Source organism: Pygocentrus nattereri, chromosome 14, assembly GCF_015220715.1.
Source record: "Pygocentrus nattereri isolate fPygNat1 chromosome 14, fPygNat1.pri, whole genome shotgun sequence".
In the NCBI taxonomy this organism is placed as follows: Eukaryota; Metazoa; Chordata; class Actinopteri; order Characiformes; family Serrasalmidae; genus Pygocentrus; species Pygocentrus nattereri.
In genome coordinates, this window is record NC_051224.1 from 17,240,283 (window position 1) to 17,263,110 (window position 22,828).

The 22,828-nt window shown below is 40.6% G+C and overlaps 1 long non-coding RNA gene across 1 annotated transcript in view; it reads right to left on the reverse strand.

Annotated features, from left to right (window-relative positions):
- Window positions 1–305: 305 nt before the first annotated feature.
- The window catches only part of LOC108432042, a 35,850-nt gene continuing 13,327 nt past the window's right edge, over window positions 306–22,828 (reverse strand). The window contains exon 3 of the long non-coding RNA XR_001858196.1: window positions 306–377. This is a non-coding gene — a long non-coding RNA (uncharacterized LOC108432042). The remainder of the gene's footprint in view (window positions 378–22,828) is intronic.

Consider the following 22,828-nt stretch of genomic DNA (forward strand, 5'->3'; position numbering starts at 1 on the left):
AACTGTGCATTATGTACAGAAATGTGTTCTCTGTAGAGGATGTGTTAACCTTTTTTTCTCAACAAAAAATGTCATTTTAGCATGGGAGCTCAAACTTTTACATATGACTCTGTTTTACATTGTTTAATATTAGGTATTTTTAATACATTTTGGTGGGCATGTTTGTCAACTATAGAAGCAACCCTAGCTCTCAGCATTACAAGACAGGAAGACACCTTCAGGAAGCAAAAGGTACTATTAGTCTCGTTCCCCTTTTCTTAAATAAATGCTGCATTTTTTTTTGGGGGGGGGGGGCTTTAGTGTTAGGCAGTTAGCATAGATTAAGGTATTCTTCTCCCATAAAATACCAGCAGCAACACAGAAAACAGGAGACTTACCTGCACAGGTTGAAGAGGACAGGAGGGAGATGTGCCCGGGGACATGCAAAGAGGGTGAGGGTCAGTACAAAGACAGTCACATCCACACATCAGCACACATGCCAGCAGCCAGTACATGGAAAAGAACACATGTAAAAAGGCATGAGAGCTTTAATAATTGGCTGGCAGAAAAAGGACATTTAAACAATGTACAGAGCTCATTTAGACTCTTCCTGAAATGAAATGAAATACTTTCATCAAAGTTCGCTGAAGCAATTCCACTGAAGAGTGTGGCTTTTACCAAAAGGTAGGTCTATGGTATAACTCCAAAGAACCCTGTTTGGTACCTTCATTGTATAAACCTTACACCTGAAAAGTGGACTTTAAAAAAGGATAAATATCTAAAACATACAAGTAAATTCACCAAGGAATGGTTTAAAAAAGAAAAGGAGGGCTAAGGCCTGGTCACAGCCCAGATCAGAAACCACTGAAAGGCTCTGAGGGCTTGACACTGGCTGTACATGCAAGACACTTAAACACTGCAGAGATGAAATAATTCTGTATGAAGAAGTGGGTAAAAACCTCTTCCAGTAGATGCTAGAAACTGGTAGACAGTTATAGCAAATGCTTACATAAGGTTGTATTTGCGCCTTTGAGAGTTGTTTGCTAGTAATGGAACAAACTTCTCCACCTCTGCTCTCACACGTTCACCCGCCTTCAACACACTCATTGTGAGCATGTGCCCAAAAGCGATCAGTGAAAAAACTCAACACTCTGCACACACTTTCTCTTTGCCCCATCCAACGCTCACATTTACAAACGTGTCACCCAACCACCCCATCCCACTGCATGTTGAAACCACGCCAAACATTACAAAATGCTCAGAACAACTCTGTGGGTTAACTACTGTCTTCTTCTTCTTCTTTCGGCTGCTCCCTTTAGGGGTCGCCACAGCGGATCATCTGCCTCCATCTTGCCCTATCCACTGCCTCCTCTACTTTCACACCAACCATCTCCATGTCCACCTTCACTACATCCATAAACCTTCTCTGAGGTCTACCTCTTCTCCTTCTACCCGGCAGCTCCATCACCAACATTCTTTGACCAATATATCCACTATTCCTCCTCAACACATGTCCAAACCATCTCAACCTGGCCTCTCTGGCTTTGTCTCCAAACTACTCCACCTTCACTGTCCCTCTGATCTGCTCATTTCTAATCTTGTCCATCCTTGTCACTCTCAACGGAAATCTCAGCATCTTCATCTCCGCCACCTCCAGCTCAGCCTCCTGTCTTTTAGAAAGAGCCACAGTCTCCAAACCATACATCATAGCAGGACACACTACTGTCTGGTAAACCTTCCCTTTCACTCTTGCTGCTATCCTTCTGTCACACATCAGCCCTGACATCCATCTCCACCCACTCCATCCTGCCTGCACCCTCTTCTTCACCTCTATTATACACTGTCATCCACTTGCTCTGGATGGTTGACCCAAGATATTTCAAGTCATCCACCTTTACAACCTCTACTCCTTGCATCTTCACCTTTCCACCTGCCTCCCTCTCATTCACACACATGTATTCCATCTTTTCTCTACTGACCTTCATTCCTCTCCTCTCCAGTGCAAACCTCCACCTCTTCAGATTCTCTTCCACCTGCTCTCTACTCTCACCACAGATTACAATGTCATCTGCAAACATCATGGTCCATGGAGCCTCCTGCCTGACCTCATCTGTCAACCTTTGCAACCATCACTACTGCAAATAAGAAGGGGCTTAAAAGCTGATCCCTGATGTAACCCTACCTTCACCTTGAAACCATTTGTCACTCCAACTGCACACCTCACCACTGTCTCACTATCCTCATACATGTCCTGCACCACCCTAACATACTTTTCAGCTACACCTGACTCCCTCATACAGTACCACAGTTCCTCTCCTGGCACCCTATCATATGCCTTCTCTAGATCCACAAAGACACAATGCAGCTCCTTCTGACCTTCTCTGTACTTCTCTACCAACACTCTCAATGCAAAAAATTGCATCTGTGGTACTCTTTCTGGGCATGAAACCAAACTGCTCCTCACTGATCTGGACCTCTTGCCTTAGCCTTGCTTCAACAACTCTTTCCCATACCTTCATGGTGTGGCTCATCAACTTTATACCTCTGTAGTTACTGCAGCTCTGCACATCACCCTTGTTCTTAAAAATGGGGACCAGTACACTGCTTCTCCACTCATCAGGCATCCTCTCACTCTCCAGAATTTTGTTTAACAACCTGGTTAAAAAGTCCACTGCCTTCTCTCCTAAACATCTCCATACCTCCACAGGTATGTCATCTGGACCAACTGCCTTTCCATTCTTAATCCTTTTTAAAGCTGCCCTCACTTCCACCTTACTAATTCTCTGCACTTCCTGATTCACTATCTCTCCCCCCGTTGTCCTCCTCTCTCTCTTGTTTTCCTCATTCATTAGTTCTTCAAAGTACTCCTTCCATCTACTCAACACTCTCTGTCCTTTATCAGCCTAACCTGCTGTGCATCCTTTCCAGCTCTATCTCTCTGTTTAGCCAAACGATACAAGTCCTTTACTCCTTCTTTACTGTCCAGCCTCTCATACAGTTCATCATAGGCCTGAGCCTTTGCCTTTGCCACCATTCTTTTCGCTATGCGACTAGCCTCACAGTACTCCTGCCTACTTCCTTCATCTATCTGGTTATCCCACTTTTTCTTAGCTGCCTTCTTCTTCTGAATACTCTCCTGGACCTCCTCATTCCACTACCAACTTTCCTTGTCTTCTTTCCTCTGACCAGACGAAACACCCAACACATTTTTGCCAGTTTCTCTCACCGCCTTAGCTGTAGTTTCCCAGTCCTCAGGTAGCTCCTCACTGCCCCCAAGGGCCTGTTGCAATTTTTCCCTGAACTGCCTGCAACCATCCTCCTCCTTCAGCTTCCACCATCTAATCTTTGGCTCTGTCTTCACTCTCTTCCTCTTCTTTGTTTCTAATCTCATTCTACAGACAACCACCATTTGCTGCCTTGCTACACTTTCCCCTGGCACCACTTTACAATCTCCAATCTCCTTTAGGTGGCATCTCCTGCTAAGGATATAATCCACCTGTGTTCACCTCCCTCCACTCTTGTATGTCACCCTGTGTTCTTCCCTCTTCTGAAAATATGCGTTCACCACAGCCATTTCCATTCTCTTTGCAAAATCTACAATCCGCATTTCTGTCTTTCACACCATACATACCCAGCACCTCTTCATCCCCTCTGTTTCCTTCACCAACATGTCCATTGAAGTCTGCACCAATCGGACTAGGGACACCATCTACCACTTCATTCATCTTATTCAAAAATTCCTCTTTCTCTTCTAACTGACAACCAACCTGTGGTGCATATGAACTGACCACATTCAAAATTACACCATCAACCTCCAACTTCAGGCTCATGATCCTGACTGACACTTTCTTTACATCCAGAACACTTTTCACAAGCTGTTCCTTTAGGATTATCCCTACTCCATTTCTCTTCCTCTCTACACCATGATGTAACAGTTTGAATCCACCTCCAATGTTCCTGGCCTTGCTTCCTTTCCATCTCCTGGACACAGAGAATATCTCTCCATACCTTCTCTCCATCATGTCTGCAAGCTCTCTGCCTTTACCAGTCGTTGTCCCTATGTTCAGAGTCCCTACCCTAACCTCCACACTCCTGCCTTTCCTTCTCTCTCGCTGCCTTCTAACCCACCTTCGTCCTCTCCTCTTTGATGGTCTTCGACCTACAGTAGTCCAATTTCCACCGGCACCCTGCTGGTCAACAGCACCAGAGGTGATCGTTGTTAACCCGGGCCTCAACCGTTCTGGTATGGCAATTGTATTTGTGATCCACATGATAGTTTTGGCACAAGTTTTACGCCGGATGCCCTTCCTGACGCAACCCTCACCATTTATCCGGGCTTGGGACCGGCACCAGAAGTACACAAAATACACCCCTAATGGCTGGTTTGTGGGTTAACTACTGTATGCTTGAGATATAGTGAATATTAAGGCCGTCATTAATGAGGTTACAATGCACAAATGCATATTATACACTCATTGATACACAACTAAGAAACTCTTTGAAGATGACTTTAAATGGAGATTGTAATGTCAAGGTTTTGTGTTCATTATCCTGAAATGTCAGGACAGCACTACACACATGCACACACACAGACACATACACGCACACACAGAGTGAAGGGGACATGCTCCCATAGACTCTATATAATTGTCTCTCACCTATAATAGGTCTCATCGATCACCCCACTCACACACAAAATAATCCATGCAGAGACTAGAGACAGCTGCACCCTTTAAATCTATACGCCCTCTCTGATCCCTCATTTATCTCTGATTTCTCCTCTCGTCCTCCTCTCAGTCTCTGCACGCCCTCTAACTCTCTCCACCTTCCTTTCCTTCCCCACCTGGCTAATTTACACTGTTTGTTGCCTTTTTCCCCCCTTTTCAAACCCAAACTCTCCACCCTCACTGTAGGCACCATAATAAGAAGCCACAACAAAACAAAACAAAAACCAGAGCACATAAAGGCTAATTAAACACAATTCCTTTTACAGATGTCAAGTGTTAATGGTTAAGTATGGGAGTTTTATTCTGTCATTTTATTCATCATATTAAGTTTTGTTTCTATACTACAATTAACCAGGTAAATTGTAGCCTACACTAGGAACTAGCAGAGCTCAATTTAGTTCCTACAAGCTGCAGTAACAGTTGAGCAAGATAATGCTGTTTACAGGCTGGAAACAAAAACAGCACTGTAAGGTGCTTTACTACAAATCAGTGTAAAATAGGAATATTAGCAAATGGCCCATAAGGCCGAAGTTTTGCCATGGTGGCAGTGGTTGCTAAAAAACTGGCGTTCCAGCTTCAGACAGCTCTCTTAATTGTTTACAGTAGAAATAAATGTATGAGGAGTTTTTAGCTCAGTGCCTTTGAGTTCAACGTTATGAGATGGCAAAATGAATTACATTTAGTTTCTTCATCTACTGATGCACAGTTTGTGCTAGTCATCCTCTAGACAAGTGGTTCTCAAACCTGTCCTCAGGGACCCCCAGACAGTCCAAATATTTGAAAAATTTTGATCCATCCTCATCTATTGTGATTTGGGCTAAAGCACAAATGTAGACTGCCTGGGGGTCTCTGAGGACAGGTTTGAGAACCACATGTCCATAGGATGGCGAGCACAAACCATGCATCAATAGGTGAGCTTTAGTCTTTAACTGTAGACTAGCAAAGTAAAGCTACAAGGTAGGGCTTTCTAATAAAGTGGCCAAAGAGTGTGCCTGATTATACCTTGTCATTGTCACTGCTGTGCTGAGAATAGTTAACCACCTATGTAATGTCTGTCCAGAGGTGAACCTACAGTGATCCTTTTCCATTAATGAATGGGTAGTGATAGAGTGGGATAGAGTGTACTATGGGATGTGAATGGGATGGAGTGTACAATAACTGTAAGCCTTACAAATGCATCCTATATAGTTGGTATTTCTGATCAAATGGCCAAGGCTATAGGTATAAAATATGTTTTCTAATACACTGTCTCTAGTAATATCAGAAATGCAGCCGCTTTGAGGTTGAGGTGGAATGAGTTTGTGCACACTTATGTATTTGTCCTCATTTACGACATTCTGTCTAAAATCACAAACATGGCCCATCACATTAGAGCCAGCAGAGTGTGTGCAGCTCAAATAAAAGCCAAGCTCTAACAGGACATGAGTGTTCATTAGACTATAAAGCTCTGGTCTTGTTCCAGAGTACAGCACATTAACAACAGCGGACAGAGAGAACGGATTTAATGAAAGTGTCTTATTAAACCCACTCAGAGAGAGAGTGAGAGAGAGTGAGAGAGAGCGCGCAAGAGAGCGAGAAAGAATCTTTCTCTTTGCTCTCTCTACCTGAATAACCTCTTTCCCCCAACATCTCATTAGTAAGGGTCAGTTTTGTATGGCTGGACGTTTTTTTTTTACTTCAGTAATCCAGACAGTAACTTTGTCCAAAGTACAGATATTGTTTCAAGTAGTTTTATACTGCATACTTTTTTATTGGCAATTTGTTAAGCACCTGACACAAGCTGTTGATAAAGATTGATGTCTCTAAATCGGCACAATTACATTCAACTAAGCCTGTGGAGTAGGGCAATGCAAACATAACATGGTGATGATTGACGAGTAAGCTTATGGCCAAACAGTAATCACCATGTTGGGAAAAATAATAATGATTTCATTTAAAAACAGATTGTGAAAAAAATATTAAATAATATCGACATGTTATGGTTTATTCCCCTTTTACTGTTAGAGAATTATTACAGGGCATTTATAAGACGTTAGGCTACAGTACAGTCATTTTTCTATCTATGTTTCTGCTTGGGAATTACCTGTGTGACATATTGTGTGAGGAAAGTTCTCAGCATTATTTAATGTTACTGGTTTGTAGACAGTAATGATAAGTATAGTACTGTATTTGCCCCTTTTGATGTCGTCTGTTTTTACATATTTGTCACATTTTATATATTCAAATAATGTAAGTATATACATATGATTTAATTTACTAAAGGAAAAGTTATTCAACACCAACTAGCCCCATGTCAAAAAGTTATTGCCCTCTAATTACTTAAATAACTAGTTAACCAAAATAAGCTCAAAATTAGAAACTAAAACTAGAGAAATCCAGGCCTGCTGAATCTAAACACAGGCCGTCATTTACATATAGCTAACCTTTCTACGACGTGAAACAGTGTCTCAACAAGTAGCACACTAGAAAGAAAGTTAATGAAATGTGTAAGGAAAGAGTTACAAAATCACTTCTAAGGCTCTTCACTTATTGACAAATCAGGAAAACTTGGAACAGTGATTAAGTTCTCCAGAAGCAGCAGGCCTAACATAACTCCCTACCATAAGAGCACAGTGACATCTCAGCCTGGAAGTCACAAAAGAACTCAGATGAAGACCTAAGAAACTGCAGAACTCGCTTGCCTCAGATGAGGTCACCATTCATGATTCATGATTAGGAGGAGACTGGGCAAAATAGTATCTAAGGCAGAGTTGCCAGGCAAAAACCAGTGCTAACCAAAAGGGAGTCCACTTATAAGTCCACTTATAAACTACACCATCTGCAAAACAGTCCGCTAACAAGCTCTTCTTCTTCTTTCGGCTGCTCCCTTTAGGGGTCGCCACAGCGGATCATCTGCCTCCATCTTGCCCTATCCACTGCCTCCTCTACTTTCACACCAACCATCTAGTCTAATAAAAGTGACCTGCAAGTGTATGCACTGACCATTAGCGTTAGGGCAATCCAGGGCCAAGTTTTGACCCTAGTCGACACCTACTGATAGGACAGCAGATGTATATCGCTGTTGTTGGAACAAAACCTCTTATCTCCATTTTTGACATTTTTCAGTTTTTGACATAATTTGAAATTACCTGTCACCCATTATACTGTGTGTAAATTTCATGATGACTGGAGCAAAAGAAATGACACAAAATTACTTTGAAAAAAGTCTGGTTACATTGACTTACATTAAAAGTAAAGTAGGTAAAGTAAAAAAGGTTTTTTCCTTCTCCTGTAAAGTTACCATTTTGGAGAGATATTGTTGCTAGCTTCAGTCTGAACATCATCAGTGGGTAATGCACTCTCTACCTTTCTAGTGCCTCTCCGTACCTTCCAAATGAGCTCACTTAAACATTTAGTCTTGGAGACAGCTCCCTGTAGATGCCGCAGGAGCTTAGAAACGCGTGCTTCTTTTCCTTTCTGAGGAAATCTGTAAAGGCTTGAGCAAAGAGACCTTCAAAAACACACATCAGGTTCTGACTCTTGAGTCCCTGCACCTAGAGTTCTGCCTGCGAATGTAAAACTCCAAGTACGTGGCATTCAAATGCTTTTCTTCTAAGGGGAACTTTTCTCTTTGTGTATTTTTATGCTCTATATTTTCACTGTAGGTTGGACATCTTTGAAAGACTTATCTCTGTGGTTCACAAAAGAGGCTTGAAGTCAAAATCTCTGTCTGTCTCTGGAGAGCTGCCTTCAAGGATGGAACAGTACCACATAGTCGCAGAGTCTGCCATGTCTTAACCCTTATAAACAGACTGAGTGTAGAGCTGTGACCAATCAATCAGTGGTGCTGCTTCTTGCACAAAGAAGAATTAGTAGGCCTAATGATTCTGTGAAATAAAAAAAACTTATTAAAGGCACACAATCCTGGAGAAATTTTTTTTATTTAAACTCAAGAGCAAAACACAAACACCCCTCCCTTCAGAAGCTACGATACCCCAAATTCATGGTCACGCATTTCTGAGGCAAATGACACTGGGCTAGCAAACTTTTTTTTTTCATGGCCATAAAACACTTCACAAACACTACAGACAAATACCATGATTACAGAGTGAACAACCATAGAGCAAGTAACGTAACTAATGTTAGCTAGGTTGTGATTAAGCAAACTGTCAGTACAAATACTACTGTCAAGCTAATCAGTTGCTGTCATATACATCAGCACACAGGACAAAACAATACTTGCCAATTGGTTCTGTGAAACAGCAAAAATAAAAGTTAATCTTACCTACTTGTCAAGAAGAAACAGAGCAACCGTTTCATGCCATTCAACTCTCTTAATAAATCTTATGCCAGTTTCTTGCTTTAATTTTCCCATTCCACCTTAAATGGTTACTTTTAGGTGCCTTAGGCACAGAGTGGCACTTCTGCACAATTTAAGGTGGAAAGAAAAAACGCAATTAGGAAACTAATTACATCCTCTTGAATTTCGAAGATGATTCAGTGAAAGAACATTTGAAAGCCTCATCAAGTTTGCGAAAAAATATTTGTACTGTCTCTTGGGGAGGTCAAAACAAAATATGGGGAGTGCTAGCGTTTTCACTGGGCAGGACTAACATGCAGTTGGGCCGAACCAGCAACGAAAATAAAAAAAAAGAGAATCTCAGATTACAAAACACCAAAAGTGCAAGGTTATTCTCTACACAGGATGCCTTTACACCACTATATCTTTACCTACAAAAGATTAGTTTGCTGCTATATTAATGTTTAAAATATTGTATGTAGAACTTGAAAACAAAAGGGTCAAACTCTTGAACTGCCCAACAGAAAACTTTCCAATCAAGCTTTTTCTCTGGAATCTAGGTTGTTACAGTTAAGTAAGCTTCCCCATTGGTTGGGACTTCAGGAGCTGATACACATGAAGGCATAACATACGTCAGATTAACTGATTAACCCCTTTTATAGCCAATAACTGACAGCGAGATCAACCAACAATGTTTTAATTTAGAACAAGAGAGAATTCTGAGGGGGAAAAGTTAACTCTAGGTCATATGTCTCTGGCTCCAGTCCTCACAGGCCAGAACACTACAGACCTTAGCACACTGCCTCATTCAACATGCCTGACTTCAGCTTATCAGATGATTAGGAATGCCTTCATGAACTGATGATCTTAAAAATCTTGCCATCATGTTGTTCTGAATATGATTACATTGTCTTTCTTGAAAAGGGTGTGCAATATGTTATAAATTATTTTAAGTTTAATTCATGTTTTTCTTTTAGCTCCTGTCCTCCTAAAATATCTATGCACAGGCCAGTTTAGAATGTGTTGTTTTTCCCACTCCCATCAAGTTCCCCCTTTAGAGAGAGGAGGACAGTGAGAATGTGTGTGCGTGTGTAACAGTTAGTGTGAGTTCTCACCCACCCCATTACTTATCAGAGTGTCTACTGGTCAGCATCATAACGAATGTCAGCTGGTATAAAATAGTCATGTGTACAGTAGTAATGGGGCCCACATGCAGCAGTCAGACCAAGAAACACATCTAAGTATCTCTCTGTGTCGATTTCAGCACAAGCACAAATCCCACACACACACCCACTCACACACAGGTGACTTAGCCCAGCTCTACAGAGAACTCTGCTTCAGGCACTCTACTGCTACAACAAGAGCTCTCTAGAGACCAGAAAGGTAGAAGAGACGGGAGAGAGAGAGAGAGAGAGAGAGAGAGAGAGAGAGAGAGAGAGAGAGAGAGAGAGAGAGAGAGAGAGAGAGAGAGAGAGAGAGAGAGAGAGAGACGGGAGAGAGAGATGGAGGAGGGGCAGATGGAAAGATTCAAGGAGATGGTAAGACAGAGAAAGAGGAAAAACACTAAAAATAAAATTGTGAGAAAGAAAGACAGACAAAAGAGTGAGAGATGGTAATAACAGAAAAAAAGACATTATGAAAGAGACAAAATATATAAAATATAAAAAATACAATGTAGTTAAATGTTGTTTCATGTTGGTCAGTGTAACTGGCAGCAACAGCAACCCGAATAAGATAAAATTGGGAGATAAATACAGGCCAATTTTCATCAAGTTTACAAGTTTTGCACTGGAGCTACGTGGCTATCATAATAGAAAATTGTGTTTCCCAAAACGATTTTGGAGGACAGACTTCCATTTAGTAAGCTACATAAAGGAGATTCCATCAGAACCCCTGATGGTACATATGTAAATGAGCATAAATGACGTGAACATGAGCAAAACAGACAGGTCCCATCTAGTCTCAGCATGAGACATTCTGCCATCATGGAAAGAGTGCATGTAATATCTTTTACACACAGAGCTGACCACAACTATTGGGATTTTATTAGTTGCTTTCTGATCGGTTATCTGTAGATCCACACACACACACACACACACACACACACACACACTTCTGTGTATCATTTTTATCATTCAAAAGGAAAATAAAGTTTTGCTTCACCAGCTAAATTCTAGTCAGCCAGAGCAAATAGTTTTGTGATGAAAAATGAGCTTTTCGGTGCAAGACCATGACCATGAGATTTTCTTAATCACCCCCCCCCACACACACACACACACTGTGCCAGAACAGCAGGCTAAGATTGAGGTTTTGCATGTTAGTCAAATCGCCTTGTCCTGACAAGGTAGGTGGTTCTTGAGGCTCTCTGGAGCTTTTGCTGTTGCTTTTGTTAGGTTGCCAGCTATTAATGTATCCATGGGTCTCGTGAGCACTGTCCAGTGTGGCCTGCTGAATGTGCTGAAGATTTCACTTCAAAAGCCTCTTAAAATCTGTATTTGACTGAGAAGGCTCCCACTGCAGACTCTATTACAGTAAAATACAGCACATGAGCAGCTGAGCTTCAAATGTGTTTTAGTAATGACAATTACTACGATTGTACACTATTTTTCAGACACAAATGGAAACAATGGGATCTAATGTTCACCATGTGGCCATGAGATGCAGGGATTAAATTAAATTCATGCTTCAAATTAAAATACAGGGGTGTCTGCCTATTTATTTTTTTAGTCCATATACACACATAGAAATGATCAATTCATCAAAAAAAAACTTTTTTTTTGAGAAATGTTATATATGGAAACATAAGGAGAGAGAGCAAACCAGTTAACAACTTTGTGAAATCACTGAATTACTGCTTGGATTTAATGTCTAAAGATCCAGTTAAAAAGATCCTCTTGCAGATGCACTCGATGTCCATATATACTACTGCTAATGATACAACTACAATAAGCCAAACAGAAATGAGATCATAGACTGCAGGAAAAAAAAATTCACAGTGATACGGAACCTAACAGACACAACTGCTTCTAAACTAGCTTCATTATTGCACCATCCAGCCCTGCTCGACCTGTTTTTTCTCCTTAAGAGCCACATCATTGATGTTCTCCATGCCTTCCAGTGGAGCCCACAATGTGTAATGGCAAACTAGTAAAGGCCCTTTCAAAGCGACAACATTTACTGATCCTTTTCTACTACAGGAGAGATTTGGGAGGCTTCCAAGTTCACTTTAATAGCAAGCAAGCTCTGAGAAAGGCCTGAAAGAAAAAAAAAAAAAAGAACTGTTGAAAATGTCAGGAGCACATAGAGTGGCAAAGTCTGTAACAGAAGGCAACAGTGTGGTGTAGTTTGAGTTGCTGGAGGAAAAGGGCAGTGTGAAGTACCACAATGAAGCTGAATGGGAAAATAATGAGAAAGCCCTCTTTCCATTCAGTTCTCCATTCAAAAGAGCCTCTTCTGCCCACAGTCCGCAGGCAGGCAGGAAATGGAAAAACTCTTTCATTTTTAGATTGGGCCGAGCGAAACGGCAGAGAACTGCCATCCAAAAAGCTGAAAAAGAGTGAGATACAGATGTAAAAGTGGAGGCTGGATGGAGAGGTGGGGGAGGGGAGGGGAGGGGAGAGGATGATTTCACTCTGCAAGTTAGGTCAGGGGGGGATCTAGACCAGGCAGATTGTTTTCTCGGTCATTTTCATACAATATTCACCTCCTGCTAAACAATTTAAAAACATTTGCAAGAAACTGATAAGCTCACTGGACAAAAAATTAGTTACCTGTAAGAAACATACCTGATAGTAGGGGTGGGAATCTAGGTACCTCACGATTCTATTCAATTCAGAGGGCTGCGACGCGATTATTGAGGCATCTTTTTTTCTATACAGGATTTCTCTCACTGTGTGACGAATTGGTACATTTAAAGCAAAGTATTTGTAACGATCCATAAGGAATTTACTTCCAAAATCTTTTATTAACAAAACAAATGGAAGTGATGTGGCAAGTGAACTAGAAGACTCTCATTCATTGCTTTTCTTTGGAGTACATGGGCAGTCGTGGGCTGGAGGTTAGGGATCCAGCCTTGTGACCGGAGGGTCGCCGGTCGCCGGTTCGATCCCCAGAGCCGACAGCGCATGGCTGAGGTGTCCTTGAGCGGGACACCTAACCCCCAACTGCTCCCCGGGCGCTGCGGATTGGGCTGCCCACTGCTCTGGGCAAGTGTGCTCACTGCCCCCTAGTGTGTGTGTGTGTGCTCACTAGAGTGTATGTGGTGTTTCACTTCACAGATGGGTTAAATGCGGAGGTGAAATTTCCCCGTTGTGGGACTAATAAGGGTCACTTAATCTTAATGAGACGCTGCTGCCACTCATCTGTGATAAAATGCCCTGTTACGGTGAAACAAGATCATGTGGCAGTGGATTTCCACGCAGCATATATTACAGCCATCCTGCCCGTTTTCTTCAGTGATTTTATAACTTTGGTGTTGGTCTCATTGTGCAGAGTGGGGCGGGGGTCGCTGAGTAAAATATCTTTTAGTGACTGAACATATACTATCATAGCCTTGGTTCTCAATGACTGAGAACTGGCGTGCAAGACTGCAGGTCACATTGCAATGCAGTCTCACCTAGCTAGCAGCTAACGAAAAGGCAAAGAGAGAGATTTAAGACGAACATTTGGAGATAAACTGACTTATTTGCATGTATAAGTACTGCAAATGGTTTCCTGTAGTTCAGCCAGATTTTGTGGACGCCTCTCCTGGTGTTTTACTTGTTGTTCCAGATAGTCCAAAAGAGGATTCAAAAACTGATTCAAAGTCCAGATGTGTGAATGCTGTTGAATGTTCGCATTTGCAGCCCCGTGAACACAAGAATCATCTTGGAATCCAGTGATAGGAATGTTATGTTCCTTGGTAAGATGACTAGCAAAAGCCAAAACCTGGTTGTCTAGCATTTTTTCATAACTAAAACACCCCAGAACATCAGAGTCTCCCAGATCACACATTGCACACAGGGCAACTTTGTTTCCAGAAGTGAGTAAAGGCCTCTTGTGTGCCACTCTGGTTTATATGTTCATAGTATGCAGTTCCCTGCAGTGTGTTCTTTCAGAAATTAGACCTGCATTGACTTCTAGAAGCAATTCCTGCCTGGAAGCAAAAGGATTTTTATTCATAAGCGTGAAACACACCTGCGGTCCTTGCCTGTCAGTTTAGTCTTTCAGCAACAATTCTGACAAAATCTCCTGTAGACTGGGATTTTTGGCACTGCTGGAAGACTTGAATGACCGTATGCTTTGATACACCTGCAAATTCAGCTACTTCCTTCAGACTATGACCTTTGCCACTACTTTGGCAATCACTCCTTTTTGCCAGTCATTAACATCTGCTTTGCGATCCTTTTTCTACACATTGAACAAGACGTTCACTGCACTGTACTATCTCTTCTCAATCTATGAAACCCATCACACACCCTGCAAGTATTTATAGCCTGATCGTCCCTGTGTAACACCATCTGCAGGAGCCTGAATATTTTTGTCCTGGGAGCATATATACATTTTTTTAACATGCAATCTCAACATCTCTGCTACCAACAAAAACATACCTACATAACACCTTAGCTGAAAGCGGCAACACCACTGAATTTTTACATTACATTTACCTGTCTGCTGTCAAAGTTCACAGAAGACGTTGCAAAGGACATAACAAAAGGAAAAACAAAAGGTGATCAACAGCACATTTAGCACACAAAGGGATCTTCAGCAATCTCCATTCTGACCATTTACTATTTAAATTTTGACATTTTTTAATGAAATAGCATTCGACAAGAAAACATTTGAAATAGTTCTAAATAAAACAAAACCAACAGAATAGCTTACCGCATACAGCTTAACACAATCTTGTACAGTCTTAACAATCTTAAATTATGTACAGTACAGAAAGTGTATCTACACAAAAACATTTGCGACATTGTTCAAAAGCATTGTTTGATGAACAAATTAGTTATTTTGAACAGCTTATTGTTCTATTACATCATACTGAGTTACATTATCTTTAGTAGTCTTTTAGTCTAGTGATCATGATCTAATGATGACTATTACTGTCACTGCATGGTAATCATGACTATATCATCAATCACTATATTTACCATGTTTATATTGTTAACTCCTCACCATTCCATGTGTAATATAAGAACAGTACCTCATATGCAAAACTCCATGTGAATTTCAGGCAAAGCATCCCTATAATGTAAATATCTTAGCTTTTTTTATTTATTTATAATTATTTTGTTATTCTTTCTGAAGGATAGGGTATATCTTTTATATTTATCTTATCTTTTATGTTTAGTTTTAATATATATTGTCTACATAGTAGCAAGTCATAAACTGTAAAAAACAAACAAAAAAACTTAAGTACTAAACAAAGTTAATTACTTGCTTGTTAATTCTCTTCTTGTTACTTCTCTTTTTTTCGTTGCTGTCCCTTTGCTGCTGTAACACTGAGAATTTCCCTGTTGTGGGACTAATAAAGGACACTTATGACTGTATCCTGGCAGGCTTCACTCGGCACTTTGGGGAATGATGGGCCATTTTGCGACAGTTTGAGACATAATTTTGTTGAACTCTGTCTCAAAAACTCAGCATGGACCAGGCTTGGACTCACGCAGCCGAATCTCCCCCTATTGATCTGTGCTGACTGGTGCAGGACAAAGAAAGAAATAGCATCACTGTTTCTCATTTCCATAGTCAATCAAATGATTTGTTAAGTGTTAGATTTTGACACTGCTGTTGTATTTAATCTTTTGTTTCTTGACCATTTTCAGCAGAAAAGTTTCAGTGCCTCCCTACTTAATACTGGCTCCATCCACTATGCTGACACATACACACACACACACACACACACACACACACACACACACACACACACGCACACAGCATCACAGACAGGGAGGGGTGTTTACACAGAGTGTGAGTGAGATGAGCAGACGCTCTTTTTAATCTTCTAGCCTTCCGACACTGTCTTTCCTCAGCCGAATGCCATGCACCAAAGAGGATTAGAAGAGCGAGTGAAGAATTTGTGTGTGTGTGACTCACTCAAGCTCAGTTCAGAGGTTTTGGTCCACTAATACACTCTGATTCAGTTCCACACTTTCAAACCGGCTTACTGGACCCTCATAAGTGTGATGTCTGCAGAGGAATCAGCAAAATGATCTGATCCACTGAGACTCACATACTTCTCATCAAAAGTTTCTTCTGAAATTTGCATTCTCTCACTGGCAAAGTTTTTGTTAACATAAAACAGCTGTTTGCTAAGGCTTTGGATATTTATATTTAGCTTCAACACTCCTCAGGGGAGTTTCCAACTAGAGCTCAACTTACTGGACAATAAGACTGCAGTAAAAACCAAACATCTGTTTCTCTAAGAAATTTGATAATTGCTTGATGATAGTCATAGTTCATCTGTTTATGTTTAACAAAATTTACTTAATTCTGTATATTGAGCATGTATGCTATGAAAATGTCTTAACTAGAATCCAGGAGAGGAGAATACAGAAGGGGAGAATACAGTACAATAGAAGGGTTGTAAAAATCCCTGCTGCTTACTTTTTAGTAGTACTGGTGTTTACACAAGCATGTAGACAATTGTTCTAAATAATGGTATTGAAGACACATACACGCCTCCTCTCAACCTTTTCTCCTTGCTTTCCTTCCTCTTTCCCTCTCTCTCCTTCCTAATCTGTCACCTGTATGCATGGCCCAATCTAAAAATGTAACAATATAAACACAATATGATGTTACGTCCAAATTGTTCAGCCCTAACATGTGTACACACCTCCATGGGTGCATGTGGTTTTTATAGAAATGAACAATACAAAATGCAAAAAAGTAAGGCTGCTGTGATCCAAAAAAAAAAAAAAAACCCTTTTCGCTCCTTTTCTTACCACTAGACGGCTTGCTGAAGGGAAGCTCTTCCTCCTCTGCTCTCTGTATTCTAAATGAATGAAGTGCTATTTGCAGTAATGTGATTGGTCACAGCCTCAGTGTGAGCATTTTAGCTGTTAAATGGGCTCTGTTTAAGTGTCATTACTCACACTGTCACCACATCAGTCATCCCACTGAGGACAAGTGTGGAAAATGTTTCTTAATTGGAATTTAGTATTTAAAAAGAAAGAAAATGAAAGAATTAGACTAGCTAATTGAGACAGGGCTAGCGGTGTGACAGAGCTAACAATGTGGCTAAGGACTTGGGGAGAAGCAGTAGAAGAACTTGGGGAGAAGAACTAGAACAAACTAAAGAACACAAAAGCACTGAAATAATGCTCCACTTGCACATGCATATGAGATCAACACAAAATGCATATTCAAAAGGCACAGTCACAGAGCTAATAGTAAATTATTTAACTGCCCCTATTTGTTACCATACTGAGAGAACAGAGTCTGCCACAAAATCATCCTTTGGTTCTCATGCATGAGTTAGTGCTGCATGATAGACACAACACAGTATTTTGATTGTAACTGCTGCATATGTGCATTTGTGATGCACACTGCATCCCATTAAATCCAGATTTGTGAATCAATGATGCAACATGATTGAAAAAAATGGCCTGCATTACTTTTATTAGGACTGCAACAACTGGGTGACCAAGTCAACTACATCAAGCGATATATAAACAAATGTTTATAAGCAAACCTCAGGAAAAAAATTAAAGCGTGCCTTTTAAGCAATATTATAACATTCTCACAACACTTGTCAACATTTCACCTCCATAGTTCTGCACAGTTGCACCACTCAGAAAGCCTGAACTTATTTAAAACCGTGTATCCAGGGGTCCCCCTTCTTGTCTTTTGCCTAGAACCCCAGAATCACTAGGTCCTCCCCCGTATGGAGATTGACAACATTTAAAAAATGTGCATCCACAGAAACATTTAATCTGAAATTTGTAAAGTCTCTTAAAGTGCATCAAACTAGTGACTGTCATGCAGAGCACACGCACACACACACTTACTCCCACTCACCCCAGGCACATCCCAACTCATACCACCACTCAGCATCTCTCACTAACTGCACACACTCACAAATAGACCCCCTCAGACACATCATAGATAAACAGCACCTTAAAAACACAACCAAAAGCTCACCCCCAGACACAGAACTTAAAATGATTCACAGGTTTTCTCCATTAGTAAATTAGAATAATAAATTACTTAACAGAATACACACTAGCAGATTACCTAATTTTTAAAAAAAACAAAAAAAAGGTTAGCTAAAAAGCTGACATAATACACACACACACACACACACACACACACACACACACACATATACACACACACACACACACACACACATATATATACAGCTGAAACCAGAAGTTTACATACACTATATAAGCATTTGCTTAACACATACGCATTTTTTCCTTACTGTCTGACATGAAATCAGAATAAACTTTTCCCGTTTTAGGTCAATTAGGATTACCAAAATTTTTCTATTTGCTAAATGTCTGAATAATGAGAGAGGCCATTTTTTAAGGCAATTTATATTACTTTCTTCAAAGTCAAAAGTTTAAATACACTAAGACTACTGTGCCTTTAAACAATTTGGAACAGCCCATATGATGATGTCATGTCTTTGGAAGCTTCTGATAGGTTTACTGGCAACATCTGAGTTAATTAGAGACACACCTGTGGATGTATTTTAAGGCACACCTGAAACACACTGCTTCTTTGTGTAACATCATGAGAAAGTCGAAAGAAATCAGCCACCATATCAGGAAGAGAAATGTGGACTTGTTCATCTTGTTCATCTGTACAAACAATTATACGCAAGTACAAACAAGATGGGAATGTCCAGCCATCATACCGCTCAGGAAGGAGACAGGTTCTGTGTCCCAGAGATGAACGCGCTTTGGTCCGAAATGTGCATATCAACCCAAGAACAAAAGCAAAAGACCACTCTGCCAGGAAGAAGACATTACTCCAAAAGAAACATAAAAAAGCCAGATTAATGCACACAGGGACAAAGACCTTAATTTTTGGAGACATGTCCTGTGGTCTGATGAAACTAAAATTGAATTGTTTGGTCATAATGACCACTTTTACTTTTGGAGGAAAAAGGGGGAAGCCTGCAAGCCTGAGAACACCACCCCAACTGTGAAACACAGGGGTGGCAGCATCATGTTGTGGGGTTGTTTTGCTGCAGGAGGGACTAGTGCACTTCACAAAATAGATGGCCTCATGAGGAAAGAACATTCTGTGGAAATACTGAAGCAACATCTCAAGATATCAGCCAGGAAGTTAAAGCTTGGGCGCAAATGGGTCTTCCAAATGGACAATGACCCGAAGCACACTGCCAAACTGGTTACAAAGTGGCTTAAGGATAACAAAGTCAATGTTTTGGAGTGGCCATCTCAAAGCCCTGATCTCAATCCTATTGAAAATTTATGGACAAAGCGGAAAAGGCATGTGCGAGCAAGGCGGCCTACAAACATGGCTCAGTTACTCCAGTTCTATCAGAAGGAATGGACCAAAATTCCTGCCAACTATTGTGAGAAGCTTGTGAAAGGATGTCCAAAAGGTTTGACCCAAGTCATACAGTTTAAGGGTAATGGTACCAAATACTCAAGAAATGTATTACAATTTTTGACTTCTCTCTCATTATTCGGGCATTTAGTAAATAGAAATAATTTTGGTAATCCTAATTGACCTAAAATGGGAAAGGTTTATTCTGATTTCATTTCAGACAGTGAGAAAAAAAACATGTCTTTTTATATAGTGTGGGTCACACACACACACACACACACACAGTATCAAGTTATCTATTCAGTGCTTTGGCAACAGTTCTTAATTGCAATGCATGTCAATGAACCTATGGAATTTGAGAGAGAGAGAGAGAGAGAGAGAGAGAGAGAGAGGCAGTAACAGCACAAACTAAATTGCAAATGTCAGACAGGAACACATGTTTAGTGATATAGTGTTTAGACACACACGGATAATCAGCAGTGTGACTGAAATCACCTGCCACCAGAACACAGAGCTGTTCGTGTACTAATGGATCACCCACATACACTCAATCAGAGAGAGAGAGAGAGAGAGAGAGAGAGAGAGAGAGAGAGAGAGAGAGAGAGAGAGAGAGAGAGAGAGAGAGAAGTTAGAGAGAAATAGAGAAAAGGGAAGAAAAACAGAGAGGGGGGGAGAGCGAGAGAAAGCAAGAGAGAGAAAAAGAGCAAGAGAAAGTGGAGGGGAAGAGAAAGAGGTGAAAGAGAAATGGATGGAGGTAGAGACAAAGACAAAAAAATGGACAGAGCGAAAGGAAGGAAGACAGAGTTAGAGAAATTGACTCTGTGATGGATCTATCTGAACAAACACTGGCATTCGCTTTCTCTCATTAAGGTGTTTGTTTTTGGGGCTCAGAGAGGAGGAGCTGCAGGTAAAGCTCACTGCTGAATGATGAACAGCTGTGAGCTGCTGGAGCTGCAGCAGGATGGTGTGGGTGTGACAAGTTTGCTCACTGCACTGTCACTAAGTAAGTGAAGGACTAGACTTAAAAATGACTGATTCCCATATGGATGATCTAATATAAATATACATACTCTCATTTTAAAGCTGATATCATTTAACCTCACAGTCAGAGAGCTGTGTTATTATGCCTTTTAACTCACATTCACATATGTATAATATCCACATTTTCCTATCTTTTAAATGTGAACTGATATTCAAGCACATATTTATGGACTCAGCGTTGTTTATGCCTGTGGAAAATGTTTTGCAAGCTCTAAATTTTATAGCTACTCAAATATATGTGGCTATGTATATGCAGTTTTGTTGCTGCTGCTTTAACTATCTAGGTAGTTTCTTTTAATCCATTTATCCATTATCCATTTCCATCCATTTATCTTTTGAGCCAAACCAACACTGGTTTGTGTAAAGTCCTATGGACACTCATGCACTTCAAGTTTTTAAGTTGTAAAAACAAACACATGCAATGTAATGCTGTCTTTCACATAGTCTGAAACTGCAACACAGTTTTTTTCTAATCAGAGGGAACTATAGATAGATAGATAGATTCAACTTTATTGTCATTACTCAGTACAAGTACATGGCAATGAAATGCAGTTAGCATCTACCAGAAGTGCAAATAGTAGCAATAGTGCAAAAAGAGACTGTGCAAGTGTGCAATAAATAGACATAGTGCAACAAATTACAGTATATAGAATAAATTACTATTATAGATATGCAAAAATAGATTCACTATAGGTGTGTAGATATATACATGAACATGTTGGAGATGTACACTGTATTGAATAACAGTTGCGATGTGTTATTTACATGGCAGTAGAATGTTAAATTTGTGCAATGGTAATAATAATGAATAAAACAACAGCTCTGATTGGTGAGTGTAGTATGAAAGGCAGTGTTCATAGTCCGCTGTGTGCAGTATGAGTGGTAGTGTTATCAGTGAGGTGTGGAGTTCAGCAGAGTGATTGTGGAGGGAAAGAAGCTGGACCTGAGCCGACTGGTTCTGGCCAGGATGCTCCTGTATCTCCTCCCGGATGGAAGTAGGTTGAACAGTTTGTGGTTGGGGTGGGAGTTTTTACACTGTATGGATGAGTTAAATATCACTCTGATCAGAGCTCTGCTGGTACAGACCAAACAAATGTGCATCACTATGTAAGGATGGGGCTAAAAATATTCTTAGATGCTTCACGATGCAGATGTGAATGATTCTGAATCGATTCACAAATGTCAAAAATCGATTTTCTAATTTTGAATTTGAATGTCTCTTTAATGTTCTACTTTTTACGAGGCTGAAGTCAGTTTCTCGCTCTCCAGATTCTCGTTCAAATTTTCCTGTTCCACGTTCAATGGTACCTGCGTTGCCAGAATGTAACTGCTCCACCATTTAAGGTAGAACGTGAGACCTTAATCTTTACCTTAAATCTTTCTCTTTGCCTTTTCATTTGCTACTAGCTAGGTGAACTAGTGGGTATAGGCTACAGTAACTCCAGCATTTAAGATCATCTTTTGTTAAAACTGTGTTAGAACAATCAGCAGAGCTTTATTTTACTGCATAGGAGGATTATTTTATTTTTGCCTCAAAATCTAACTCTGATGTGGAGCTGCAACTGGTCAGTAAAAGAGTCGCAGGTTGGCGACCCTTGAGTGTGCATGTTTCAACTGCACAGATGGATTGAATGCAGAGGTCAATTCCCCTGCTGTGTGTTACATAACTATTTGTAGATCAGAATCTTTTTTCTCTTGCCTTCTGTTCTAAACTGTTGTCACAGTTACTGAAACAGGAGGAGATAAACTGTGTGAGCTTCCTGCAGGGGGCACGCTACCGCACCTCTCCCACTCACTGCTTCCTAACTGTGAACAAAACACCACACACAGACCATAATCTGTCCAGCACATACACTACTGCTGACACTCTCTCTCATATGCACACAAACAGCCAGCCTCAGAGTCACACCAACAAAACTCCTCACTCTCACTCACACCCACAAACACACCTTTTTGCTTCATTTCACACAGATGAGCCATTAGGGACAGAAGGACAGTAATAAGAGCGAGAAAGAGCGAGAGACAGAGAGAGAAAGCGAGACAGAGAGGCATCAGGAAAATATGAGAACGCTGTTGGCAGTGATAACTTTTCACTTCTTTTGCAATAAGCATATGGACTCATGTCTGTTGTCTAAACAGAGTGAGCATAATTTTGTACATATCAACTCAGTAATGTGCTTATTCTCAAAAAAATAAAAATAAATGCAGTTCTTGCCAAACATAACAAATGCATGCTGTTATTTGATATGAATAATTTCTAACTCGTTGCTCACCAACACTAGCAGCGTGATTCTAA